This window comes from Triticum aestivum, chromosome 2A (genome assembly GCF_018294505.1).
Source record: "Triticum aestivum cultivar Chinese Spring chromosome 2A, IWGSC CS RefSeq v2.1, whole genome shotgun sequence".
NCBI classification, from domain to species: domain Eukaryota; kingdom Viridiplantae; phylum Streptophyta; class Magnoliopsida; order Poales; family Poaceae; genus Triticum; species Triticum aestivum.
Window position 1 is genome coordinate 434,103,249 of NC_057797.1, and position 14,661 is coordinate 434,117,909.

The following is a 14,661-nucleotide window of genomic DNA, read 5'->3' on the forward strand; positions in this document are numbered from 1 at the left end:
GGAATCGAGAAACGCAACGCAAGACAAGGGTTTAGACAGCTTCGGGCCCCTAAAAACATCATCCGGTAATAACCCTACGTGCTATTTGTGGCTAGGTCTTATTATCATCCTGAGGGAGTCGCCGTAAACCGGCTCTCCCAGTTATCCCTAACCCTTAAGATTATTTTTTCTCCCCCTTGGGGTGCCCTGTCCCTCCTTATATATGTTAAAGGGGCGGGTTACATGTTAGAGTCCAACTCGGATTAAGACTTAAACTATTTTGACTTCTCTTAATGGGCTTCTTAACATCTTGGGCTTCATAACGTCTTGGGCTTCATAACTCTAGGCGACTCCATCTGCCGAGTTATGACTGTCAACCAGTTATCATTGTCTGCCGGTTTATGACGGTCAACTAGTTATCACTGTCTGCCGGTTTATGATGGTCTGCCGGTTTATGATTGTCGGCCGGTTTATGATTGTATGCTGAGTTATCATCTGACTTATCACCTGACTTAACTGTCAGCTGGTTTATCAACCTGCCGGTTTACCATCTGGGTTAACTGTCTATCTTAACTGTCTGTCTAAATGGTAGCCGGTTTACCAAGTCCCAGCCGGGTTATAACTCCGGCCGGATCATACTACGGGGTATATCCCCGACAGGAAGCATAGCCGGGCTTAGGCTGCGACCCTCTGGAGTGGGGGATGGGGATGGCGATTGGGATCTATGGGAAAGGGGGTGTTTGGCAGTCGTGATCTAAGAAACTCAGGGCGGCCTGGGTATGGAGAACGGTGGGTAAGCTACACGGGCAAATCGGCAGATGTTGACAATGGAGGCCTTGCGGTGGCAGCGGCAGCGGCAACGGGGACCTTGCTAGGGTTTTGAGTGAGGGTGTGTGTGTGTGTGTGTGCGCGCGCGCATGCCCGAGGAGGTTTTGGTGTGTGTGTGCGCGTATGTGGAGGGGGCGCAGGGTGTTTGAGGAAATGACGCGGATACTGAAAATTTTACTTCGCGGGAGTCAAACGCGGGATTGAAATGCCGGGCTATTGAAATTTTTTATGATAGTGCATCGCACACGGTCCGGAGATAACAACCGTGTGTTATGAAATAGAAATACCCTCGAGGCGGGCATATATTATGTAGGGATGTAGGCGGGATTGGGAACAAGAAACATCGCACACGGTCCGGAGATAACAACCGTGTGTTATGAAACAGATAAACCCTCGAGGCGGGCAGATATTTTTGAGAGGGGAGCCTCGTGGAGCCCAATGTACTGTGCGGATGTGTGCGTGACAGGTGCACCGGTGTGGCACACGGTTAGTTTGATTGAACCGTGTCTGTTGCATCATCCGACTTATCTAATGTTCATAAATTTGGCGAAAAATGACGCGGGAGAGGGTCAGAACACAAACACACTTGCATGTGGACCAAATTTATGTATCAAAAGGGTGGTTTGATTTTCAAATACCAAATGCAACTTCGATGTGGCACCTCTCTCGCAAAGGCACTGTATTGCTTGCCCCCACCCCCTTGTGTCGGCATGAAGGGAATCCTAAGCTATGAATGCATGCCCCATCCCCCCAACCGAGGTTCACCTAGCAAAGTGCAAAGTAGATAGCAGTCCCCCTCCTCCCTCAGGTTGGCATGAAGGGAATCCTAATCTATGAATGCATGCGCCCTTGTCGGCACGAAGGGAATCCTAAGCTATGAATGCATGCCCCCCAAATCGAGGTTCACCCTAGCAAAGTGCGAAGTAGCTATCAGCCCCCCTCCCTCGTGTCGGCACGAAGGGAATCCTAAGCTATGAATGCATGCCTCCCCAACCGAGGTTCACCCAAGCAAAGTGTGAAGTAGCTAGCAGCCCCCCTCCCTCGTGTCGGCACGAAGGGAATCCTAAGCTATGAATGCATGCCCCCCTAACCGAGGTTCACCTAGCAAAGTGCGAAGTAGCTAGCAGCCCCCTTCCCTCATGTCGGCACAAAGAGATTCCTAAGCTATGAATGCATGCCCCCCCAACCGAGGTTCACCTAGCAATGTGCGCAGTAGCTAGCAGCCCCCCTCCCTCGTGTCGGCACAAAGGGAATCCTAAGCTATGAATGCATGCCCCCTAACCGAGGTTCACCCTAGCAAAGTGCGAAATAGCTAGCAGCCACCCCTCCCTCGTGTCGGCACGAAGGGAATCCTAAGCTATGAATGCATGCCCCCCCGATCAAGGTTCACCTAGCAAAGTGTTAAGTAGCTAGCAGCCCCCCTAGTGTCGGCACAAAGGGAATCCTAAGCTATGAATGCATGCCCCTCCCCCCCAACCGAGATTCACCTAGCAAAGTGCAAAGTAGCTAGCAGCCCCCCACCCCCCTCGTGTCGCCACGAATGGAATCCTAAGCTATGAATGCATGCCCCCCAACCGAGGTTCACCTAGCAAAGTGTGAATTAGCAACCCACCCACCCCCTAGCCACACACACACACACAAACACTTTCAGTCGGCGGGCCAGAGAGGCATATATCTCACCAAGATGGATCGTAAAACGGACCAAGAATAATCCACCTTGGTCGTACAACCTCTCTCTTGTTGTTGGTCCAAGTGATGGCCGTCCATGCGACCCCGGAGATGGGCTAGCTCGCCAATAATCACGCAAGCAGCTAGTCCCCAAAGACAACCACTGCGTGCGTGTGGCCCAAACATATGTATGGAGAGGTGTGTTTTTGAGTAACAATGGAACAACTTTGACGTGGCACCGTGATTTTGAACTAGAAATCCCTAGACTGAGTGAGGGTTAGGTTGACGATGCATATGTATGTTACACCACACTTCAAGCCAACAACGGGGATTCATGCATGCATGTGTGCATAGTATATGCGCTCAAACTTAATTAGGTCTGAATCTCACCATGACCTATACTACAATAACATGAACCAAATGAAGAATCCGCCATGGTAACCTATCTTGTTGTTGGTCAGGTGATCATGGATGTCCATGTGGGCCCACGAATATATAGGCTTGTCGTCGATAACCACGCGAGGGAGTGTACCATTTGAAGGCAACCACTACATGCATATGTATGGAGGTGATGCGTGCATGCATGTTTGAATACACAACATGGATGTGGCACGTGTGTCAAAAATCGTACACTAGCTCCCCACGGAGCGAGATCGGTTCATGATGTGTTGTTGTACTAGCCACTTCGACTCGATGGGAGGGATTCATGTGTACACATGCATGTGTTTGTGCTCAAGCTATATCATGCATGTCATCCCAGAGCAAAAATAAGAAACCCCTCCTAAGTCAAATTAACCTCTCTTGTTGTCAGGCAAAAAGTAGTGATGGACCAAGCGGGCCCACAAATGGAAAGCATCGATATCGCCGATAACCGCTTAAGTGGGTGCGAGAGGACAACCACCACCGCTTTGCATGTGGGCCAAACATATATATGTTGAATACCCAAAACTTTGATGTGCCACATGCCTCAAAAACAGTAAACCATGAACCCACACAGAGCGAGGTTCATATCAAGCATACTACATATGATGGTCCCCTTCCCCCCTCTTCACCACATACTATATGCTCCTGCCGTAATATATGTACAACCCAAAAGAATCCTCATCGATGGTGAAATTAATTAACCTCTCCCGATGTAGGTCAAAGTGATGCATGCATGCATCGACGATGGCCTCATGGGCCCACAGATGGAAGCGTCACACCTGAGTGTCCTAGCTAGGATATGCATGTGGCCCAAAAAGGTGTTGTGTGATGTTTGAATAACCAATTTCACAATTTTTATGTGGCACGTGCCTCGAAAACCAAAAAGTACTGACACTGAGTGAGGTGTACTTGTTCACGGACGCGTACGTATAGTATATATGCTAGTCCCCTCCCACCTCTTCGACGCGTACTATATACCACCATAACACAAACAAAAAAGATTATACCTTCCTGGTCAAATTAACCTCGTTTCCAGCTATTTTTCAATGTGATGGACGACGACCTCGCGGGCCCACAGAAGGCGTCATACACGAGTATCGAGTGTCGTGTAGGACAACCATCGACTGCATGTGGCCAATTTTTTTTTGTTTGAAAGGGTTGTGAAATGTTTTAAATAATGATTTCACGACTCTGATGTGGCACCGGCCTGCCTAACAAAACGGCCAACCCACACGGTGGCTCACAACTCGTAGTGTACTACGAGTCACCTGCCACCCGCAGATGCACACACCCACACACAGACCGTGAATCTACCGCAACTACGATGCATGTTAAATGAATTATCCCGCGGTGAACATACATGTTACCAAAGGAGGGACATTTTAATTTCGAAAAGATCATAGAGATCATTAAGACGTTTTAGTACATTGATTGATTTTCTACAGGTATAATGTGCAAAAATCAAATTTGAGCTACATGCACACGTGACAATGCACATAAATGGATTGCAAAAACACATGTGTCTCACTGGGTGCATGTTTACTCCCCGTGCAAATTTCAGACATTTAGAATCTTGATTTTTAAATTATAGTACATCCAAAACTTATTTGAAGTTCATGAAACTTATCGTGTTGTCATATGGACACCAATAGAAAGTGGCATTGTACTTTTTTTGTCAAATTTGAGACCAGTTTTGATGTAATCTTTATCTAATTACAGACGGGAGATTATTAATAATTGGGAACCAATATCCCAAACGGATTATTTATTCGAACCGTGAGCGTTAGACCAACAATGGATATGTGCCATGCTTCGGTTAAGCAATAAAGCGGCAGCATTAATCATCCAAATAGAAAAACAATATACGTGTCGCCGCACAACCTATGGGCCGTGCGAGCAGACGTGAGTTGACGGGACGCGTCCGACGTGCATGCAGATGGGGAGGCATGGGTGCAGGTGTGTGAATTGACGGAGGCGTGCTCGCTGCGCAGTGTCATCAGGAGCCGTGCGAGTAGCTGTGTGAAACTTTGGTAGGCATGCCAGTAGTCCAGTGCGCAGGCTCATCGAGAGGCGAGCCATCAGTTTGACCGCCGCCCGCCTCTCTCCCACAACTCCCACTACTCCATATTAATGGTGCACCCAAGCGGCCGCAGCCCCCATCCTCTCTACTCACACACAATCATCTCTCTCCACTTGCATCCTCGACACCGCTCTCAGTCCTCAAAGCCGTTAGTGTATGAGGATGCCGCCGAAGCGCCCCATCGGAGGGAGTGGCGACGCTGGTGCTGCTAAAACGTGACTAGAACTCGAGACTCTAAAAGTTTAGACATTAAAACCAGCAACTCGACACACGATGCAATCAAAAATTCAACAATGAAAAAACTAAGTGGCAATGGCGAAAAGGCTCAGATTGTCTAGGATATGATGAACTAATCTAATTTTTATGTGTGTGGCTATTTCTTGGACTCTAGGTATGAAAAATAGATGCAAATTAGACTACGAAAAACTAGAAAATATCACCGAGCAACCTGAAAACTGATACCACTTGATAGAGGTGGGGCTCCCAATCTTTCGATGAGATGATAACTATCAATTTGGTGGAGACGACTTTGACAATCCGACTACAAACATGCACGACGTTGCGCCTTAGCAACCGCTAAACCAACTCCGAGAGGTTATTGACCACACCGGAGCATGATCAACCTGACCATGAAGGTCTATTCCTGCAAGCAATCGAAAAACAAGCAAGAATATGATAAAGCAATCTGAATATTGCGAATATATATGAAGTATTGATAATGGTGGTGATCCTGAAGCGGTCTTGGTCTGGTCGTTGGACATAAACGAAGTACACGAAGTTGCAATGGCTAACTTTTAACTAAACAAATCCCAAGTCTAAACGATGCCTTAAGGGCTATATTTATAGGGAAAAGAGAGGGAATTTTGTCCACCCTTGGCAAGGTGGGACTAAAACACCTCCTAAGTCATTTCCCCTACAATATGGAATCTAAAAATAGATTACATGGGCCTTGCCCAAAATAAGGTGGTGCAACACCAATAATAAGCTATGGACGAAATTTATGAAAGGCCATCTTGTATATTTCGTCCATCTTCTTGTATGTCATCATGGTGGCTTCAAAGTCCGGAAATCTGCACTTGAACCTCCGTTCTTGTTCTCTTCGCACGCACCTTCATCTCCGTGCTTGACCATGCTCCAATGTTCAACCTTCTTCTCCGTGCTAGGCCCTTCAATTGCAAGCAACACAAATGTATCTAAGTTAGGCAGCATCATGTTCTCATGAACACTAGAAACATTACCAAGAAACGAAAGTACCTGATAATTTAATTGGTGTATCTGAGCTCTAGCAACTGTTCCAAGAGGTAAAACAGCAGGGAATATGGGTGTAACTTTGGTAGCCATGTCCTCATCAACTCCAATGACGACGGACAGCTGGTTAGTCATCTATACCCATTTATGTGTCAAATAGATCATAGGGTTTCTCTGGTTACTCCTGCCTCTCCCTTTTTGGAATAGGAATCATATGGTCATGTTCTCCCAATCCATGAAATCTGAGTAAGTTTCGTTAGATACGTGTAGTGTATTGATTGTTTGAATGGTACAGGTGATAAGTGATTAGTTGTTTCATCTATGCAAATGATTTCTGCTAATAATCCGACTAGGGTTAGTGTTCGTGCTAATAATTCCTAGCCAAGGCTGGACAATTGATTTTCAATGACTTACATATGTTTGTTCCATTATTTTCTTCAAGATTGGTATGTACATAGACGACTGTGCTTAAAAGTTGAACCATAATCTCTGGATATGTATAAATAAATAGCCATAAATTCTGAATCCTACTTCACGACATGTAAACGTTGATTTGATGCCAAATTTGTTTTACTATTTGTATAGGTGCTGTCTGACGATGTGGACAAAGAGGATGAAGATGTCCAGAGGAGGTACAACAGGCAAATCCTGAGGGAGCTTTTTGCAAGAATGCATAACAGGTGTATTAGGACCTGGAACGGCGGCTATGGATGCCCATTTTGCAACCAGAAGCTTCATGACGCGTATCTAAGTGTTCTGGCGCATGCAAGAGGACAGGCCGTTGGCTCCTTCAAGCATAAGTATTCTCGCAGGGTGGCGCACGACGCGTACGCCGAGTACCTGGAGAAGCTTTAGGATCATGACGGCCTGTGAGATGAGATGTGGGATGGATCAAACTATATATGTACGCTTGAGTATGCTTAATGCTGTTGAACTATGTACTACTTATGGTTGAACTATGCTTATGTACATGTATGCTTATTATCTATGTCTGAGTATGTTAAATATTTCACCAAATTTTGGTAAAAATTACAACGTAGGACCAATAAACTAGGACAGAGGTAGTACGTCAATCACGCACGGTTCCCAAAATTGTAACCGTGTGCAATGGCTTTCATTTTGCCTGCTGTGTAAATCACACACGGTTCACTCTAACAAACCGTCGCCCCCAAAATTCTTTGTGGGACAGAAAACCCTCACCACCCAATTCAAAAAAGAAAAAAGAAAACCCTGACCATCCACATGTCACAAAAACCCTCACTCCGCCCGCCACCCCCTCGGCCCCTCTGGTACGTTCCCCATTCACACTTGCACATGCTCCTCCGTGTCTATGCTATGGCACGCCCATCACGGTGGTAAACACTTAGCTCGACGCCTGCCGCCACCGCTAGGCTGCTGGCAAAGCAGACCGCATTCCGCCACTTCTGCTTGCCGCCGCCTATCGCCATCGACTGTCTCGGCGCTGCTCATGGTTGACCCGGCTCCGCTCGATTGGGGAATCTGCCGTACTGAGGGTTCCTTCTTATGGACGACAAGGTAACTAATTTAACGAGATATTATCTCATTTCAGTTCATCTGCCTCCTTTAATCACCAAGCGGAAATCATCGTGAATTCATTTTTATTCGAGCTGATTTGCGGGTTTTCTTTCATTCATATAATGTACAGTGCGTCGACACTTCAGGACTTTGCGACCTCCGCCAGAGATTCCATCTCACCATACCAGATAACTTGAGGACACGCGCGGTATGTTCAATCTCACCCTAAATCGGTTGGCATGGCCTACTTTCCTGAACATATTCTAAATATTGCTACATTTGGATAAAAGGTGCCACATGCACCATATACGTCAAAGGGGATTTCCCCCCTCTTCTTTCTATATTAGGCAAATTAATGATGCATTGTTCTTTTGATTACTCTCGTATTTCCATGACATCATGTTTACCCGATCTGTTTAATTATAGATTTTTGTCCTTCGATTTCAACTGTTGTATAGTTCTTTCAATTTGGGCCCATATTTGAATGTTACCTTCTTTAACAATTCTACCATTTTCTGCACAACATCCCTTGCTATGCAACAGATTATGTAGTGCACAATTTTTCCCTTTACATAGATGAAGGCTCCACGGATATCATATTGCACACAAACCATGGATTTACAATCGTTGCTACTATAAGACTTGATGAACATGGTGACTCCTATTATGGCCCTGGCTTTTGGAAAGAAATTGCAAAGTTTTATGTACTGAAAGCTGGCACTAAAATTGAACTGCACATAAAAGGCCCTGGTTATGAGATATATGCTAACTTCCCCGACAAAATCATCCTTCCAGACTTTGTTCGAAGTAAGTTTTCTTTTCAACTATCTACAAATTGACTTACCTAGCAATGTCAAATGAATTGTGTAGTATTTAAGCAACCAATTGTTATTCCATTTTCATACTATATTCCTACCTAATAACTTCTAGGTACTAATACACTTTTCTATTGCCCTGTTTTAACTAAATATTAGTTTTAACTAAATATTCCATGTACTCCCATTTCTATCAGAAAGCGCCGCTGACAAGGAGACTTCGGAGGTGGAGAACCAGGCTGCCAACAAGTGGAGGCGGGGCGAGCTAGAACCGCAAGCAACTCCAGCAGGCCTAGACTTCATCAACAGCCTCCCCGATGATATGTTGAGAGTCATCATCTCCCTCCTCCCAATCAAATATGGGGCGCGGACAATCGTCCTTTCCTGGCAGTGGCTCCCCCTATGGAACTCCAGCCCTCTCAACCTCATCGACACCCACGAGCTCTGCCATGGCTATCGCAAAAGCTTGGATGCGTTCTCCAAGATCCTCGACAGTCACCTTGGCCCAACCAAAGGCCTTAGAATGGGCAAGTTCCGTTCCAGCGGCAAGGACCGAGCCAAGCTTGACGACTGGTTCCGATCCCCCGCCCTAGATCAGCTCGAGGATCTCACTTTTGATGATGGGCATATGCGGTCGCTGCCAACGTCTACACTCCGCCTCACGCCCATGCTGCGCGTCGCCATGTTCAGGAACTGCCATCCCCCTCTTAATGATGAGCCCGCTCTTATTCTACCACGACTGAAGCATATCAAGCTCGTCATCGTCTACCTCCGAGCGCCTACTCCGTGGCTGTACTACACTCGAGTACCTTCATCTTCAGGCAATCAATGGGTTGAGTACCTTCCACGTCACCTCCATGACTCTACGGACCATTTATGTGTGTTGCTGGTCCAGCAGGAAGACATCACAAGATGTGTAACACGGTATGGTCATTGAGGACACACCTACACTTGAGAGATTACTTGTAGTTGATCAAGAAGGTCGAACAAGAACCAATGTCATTTCTGCGCCGAAATTAACAGTGGTGGGCTACTCATCTTACAAATACTCCGAACTTGTTATTGGATCCATCAGGTACAACAGCCGCCTTCTACCTATCCTTCTACAAATTAACATTATTTCTAATTTTGAAGATGTTTGTTCGTCTGTCATTAAGAAAATGATTCCGACAAGCTTGACCCCAAAACTGCACACAGTGAAGGTCTTGGCACTAGAATCTATCGACCCCAACCTGGAGCAAGCTGTCAGTTTCCTGAAATGCTTTCCGTGCCTGGAGAAGCTATATATCGAGGTGATGTTCCTTTCCTGTTAAATGTTAAGCATAAGGGAGTTCAAGTTTTCTTAGGGAACTTTTCATCCACTCCAACCTCTTGTGAATAAGGCTACATTTTTCTAGAATGTAATCAAATGCCCGTGTTAATCATGTCAGATCGAAGATGGCATGTTAATGCATTTTACAAATCCTGCAAACCAAATGGGCCTGTAGTAATGTTCAAAACTGCATGTAGGCACTAACACATTTTCTTCTTTTGGAGATAAGATTAGGCCCGATGGTGGATAATGTGATACAATATAACAACGTCGAATGCCTAGATCTGCAACTCTCAGAAATTACTTTGAAGTCCTACAGAGGGACCTTACCGGAGATTATATTCGCCAGGTTCTTTGTTCTTAGAGCAAGGGTGCTGAAGGAAATGGGGTGTGCCCTACATCTATTTCGCAAAAATGATTGGTTTGTTGATCAGCGCCGGCTCCTGCGGCAGAATGGAGTAGGCTCCAAAAATGCTGAATTTCATTTTGGAACTTCAGATGACAGAGTAATCTGAAGTCGTCGTGTCAACCCCATACATGACTTCTTAGTGGCTGACCCCTTTGCAAAAAGTGTGAGGTTTCGAAACCAGACTTACAAGCGGTGATATTAGTTTGATCCTCTCGGATATCCATGTTCAGTGGATCAGCGCGAGCATTTGTAGCTGATGAGCTGAATTTCATTTCTAATATCAGTTTGAACCTTGTAATCTTCGAATTTGAGCCATATAACTCTAGAATTTGAACCTTGTAACATTTTGAGCTTTTGTGGTACAATTGTTGAAATGGCATCGTATGAGACTTGAATATTGCGAACACTATTTTGACCTTAATTTGCAATGGTCTTAGATTTTATTAACCATTCTGGAATCAGTTTACCTTATCGATCTCACAGCACACGATCTGTATAGCTAACTCGACTGCGATCTTCGACATTATTGCACATAGTTGGTTTCTTCCACCGTGTGCACTGTAGAGCGCAGAATTACTTATCGCACTCGAGTGTCCATCATCACCCTTCTGTGTAACTTTGACCTCATCACCCACGGGTAAACTTATGATCAAAGTCATTCCACACACTTCGTTTTTACAAAGATTTTTGCCAATAAACGCCCACGATTTGTCCCTCTTCTAGCCGATGCGTGGCCAAATAAGCCGGGCGGGAAGCATGCGCGGTAAACAGCACGGTAGCGCGGGAACAGGCTCATCGTCAATTCATTTGGCGCCTCTTTGAGCCCGCGCGTGCAGGGCGGTGTTGTCAAGCGTGCACTGGAATCCTCCGCTATGAACGCCATGACAAGACATGACGATTACAGGCCGGCCGACCCCCATTTATTACAGGGACCATTTAACCCTTGTGTCTCTTCAACCTTTTGATCGTGCCCCGCCATTGCAAGAAGCACACCCACCACGAGAAATTCTTAGAGGGTATCCTACGTGGCTTCAATGGAGCTCCAAGTGGCTGCCGACGACGAGCAGCAGTTCACCATGAGTGCCGTGGTGGACAGCCACAGAAGGTTCATGGACCTCCTGGTGGTGTACACCAACGACCCAGTCTGGGTGGAGCACTCCATCCACATCATGGAGATGTTGCTTGCCGTGGAGAAGTACAAGGTGGTCGGGTTCGACCTCAAGTACACCCCCGCTCATGCCGGGTCTCGTCCCAAGGTCGCCATCACCCGATTTGCGTGCGCCACCACGTCCTCGTCTACCACTACTGCATGGCCACAAGGCCTTGCGAGCGTTTCGCCAGGTTTGTCAACAACCCCCACTACATGTTCGCTATGGTGGACATCACCAATGATGTAAAGGCGCTCGAGAATTCGGGCATCACCTGCCAGAATCTTGTCGACATCCAGGGCCAATACAGGACTTGGGGCAGCAAGGAGCATGAGAAGGACTCACTGGTTCACCTCGCCGAGGCCATTATCGGTCTTCGCACACGTTTCCGATTACACACCAGTTTGCCTCGTATCACACATCTTATTCATTTGAACCATTTCTGCTCTTATGTCTCAACGCAAACAGTTCATCCGAGTGAACCGCATGCCTTATATCGCACACACCTTTGATCTGGCTGACCGTTTCTTTTGTGTTGCCTAATCACAAACAATTCATCCGAGTGAACCGTATGCTGTACAGCGCACACACCTTCATCTGGCTGCCCGTTTCTATTGTTCCTCCTCATCGCAAATAGTTAATTGAGCTGAACTGTATGCCCTGCATCGCACACGCAACAAAAATCTGAACCGTGTTTGATGCATCCTCCATTGCAAACGTTTTGCACCTTTTTGATAGTTTTACACCACCGTTTGCGATTATGGCATCGCACACAGTTTCGTCGAAGGGTCTCTGATCGTAGTGTCGCGTTAGCAGCATCCTGCAGTAGTGCACCTTAGAAAATCTCATTTTGAAGGCAAGGCTAACAATGAAATCGCCCTAACATCTCAAGTGGAATATATTACAGATGAAGACTAGACATCCCTTGTTAAACACTGGTCTAATCCAAAGTATCAGGTAGGGTATATGTATTTGATTAGACCACATATTGAACTTGTATTTATGTATGTGCCTTACAAGTGCATCTTCTTCTAGGCTAAATGTTTGAAGAACAAGACCAACCGTTCTAAAGTGAAATTCCAACAGACAACAGGATCTCGTAGCTATATTGCACACTGCGAGGCTCTTGTAAATAGCTGCTAGTTCCTTCTTTTTTCTATGCCATATTATCGTATCTATATTAACTTGTTCCAAATATAGAGGAAAGCCCGTGCGGACAAAAAAGAACCTAAACCGAATGCAGTGCAAATCTTTAAGGATTGCCACACCAGCAAGATGAAGGGCATGAGCACACTAGTTCAAGCCGTTGTTGTAAGTCCTTACTCCTCCTGCCTTTGAACTGATTGGTACTGTGATTTGTTCATATAACTGCTTGGTTTTCAACCAATGTCAGTTACTCTATTCACTTTTATACACAGTTGTCTTAACGTATCATTTCACCTTACATGGTTTAAAAGAGATGAACAATATTATTTTGGTCTTGATCTGTAATCTAGTTGTGATGTTCACGTGCGCACACAATGATACAATAGCTTGTTTGTTTTATACTTGTTTGCCCATGTTCATCCTACTTTAAACCATGTCGCTTTATCCTTAGATGTCAAAGAATGTGAGGAAATAGACAATACAGTAGGCATGCTACATGGACATATGTTCCAAAAGTGATTTTATTATGTAGTTGGCACTACAATACATGCTAATGTATTACAGTAGTTCACCAAAATAAGTTATGTATAAATGTGAAACCTACTTTGTTTGTTTTTGTCTCATTAGTAACTTATCTGGTATGCTAATCTACAAGTTCAAACTTTCAGCAAGCTATGGAACAAATGATTGAACAACCACGACCACCTGAAGGTGATGAGGCTACCACAGGCACAATGTCACCTCTTGCTGCAGTGCGTCAGTATCTCTCCACTAACAGTGCAAAAAGCACCTTCCTGCGTAATTCTGGGATGGTTGTCAAGGTAACCTCGTCCAAATCGCCTACTGAACAAAATCTTCCAGCTAGACAAAGTGATATATTTGTGCTCCAGAAAAAAGTCCAATCCCTAATGGACATCGTTTCAGAAACAAGAAAAGTGGTTGACAAATGTCATCAAGATATGAATGCTTCGTTGTTCAAGAGCAATGGCGGAAAAAGGAGAACATCGTGCTGCTCCATCATATTCTACAGCCTGAAACATTAGCACTCAGGTCAGATGATCTGTGCTTCTATACATTTGATTGTGCTTTTATCTGCAGGGACTGTAAACTTTATGCCAACAGGCCTTTTGTTGTAAGGTTGGAATTTATTTTGTTGTGATACAACATTTATGATGCTGCCAAAGGCTGCAGTAATTACGATGCTATTTTTGTATAGTGCAGGTTTATCTTAGTAATGTATTCGGCCGAAAGCTTCGTAGGAACCCAACATGCCAACATTCGTCGGGCACATTCCAATATGGCTAAAAACAATTATGGGCCAAAATTTGCATGTAGCCCACTAAAAATATATGGGCCTAAATCAACATAAGCTTTCATATTTTTTTGGTAGGCCTGTGCCCATAGTGGGCCTTTATCAGGCCTAAACATAATTTGGGCCCTCAGTAACAATACGCCGTTTACCGGTGTAAATATCTCGAGCCCATAAAAAACATGGGCCTTTAATAGGACGAAAGTGAGAGTGCGCCCTGATTGTGCCAAATAACCCACTGGTCTTAGCATGCCGAAATGGTGGCCCATTTACAATGCGGATCGCTCACAGGCCAAAATTCAGATGGGCCGTAAATGCGCCGACCTACTACGCGGGCCTTTAACAGGCCAGAAGTTCAGTCAGGCTTGATTAGTGTCATTTTTATATGGGTCGTTAATAGGCCTGATGTGATGTTGGGCCACATATGGCCCACGAATTTGTTCGACATTAACAGGCCGAAAGTCACAAGAGGCTGAAAGTGGCCCAAATCTATAGTGGGCCTCTAACAAGCCGAATGTCAAACATGGCCGAATATGACACAAATCCTTCACGGTCGTTTATGGGCTGAAAGTTTCAATGGCCTATAAATGGGACAAAATGAAGTAGGACCTTTAACAGGCCGGAAACACACCGGGCCGTAATTCGGCCCAAATACTTAGCGGACTGTTAACGGGACAGAAGTGACCAAGGGCCACGATGATGACAAGTTTAGGACGGCCCGTTGACGGGCTGATTTGACACTAGTCATAGGGGCCTTAAC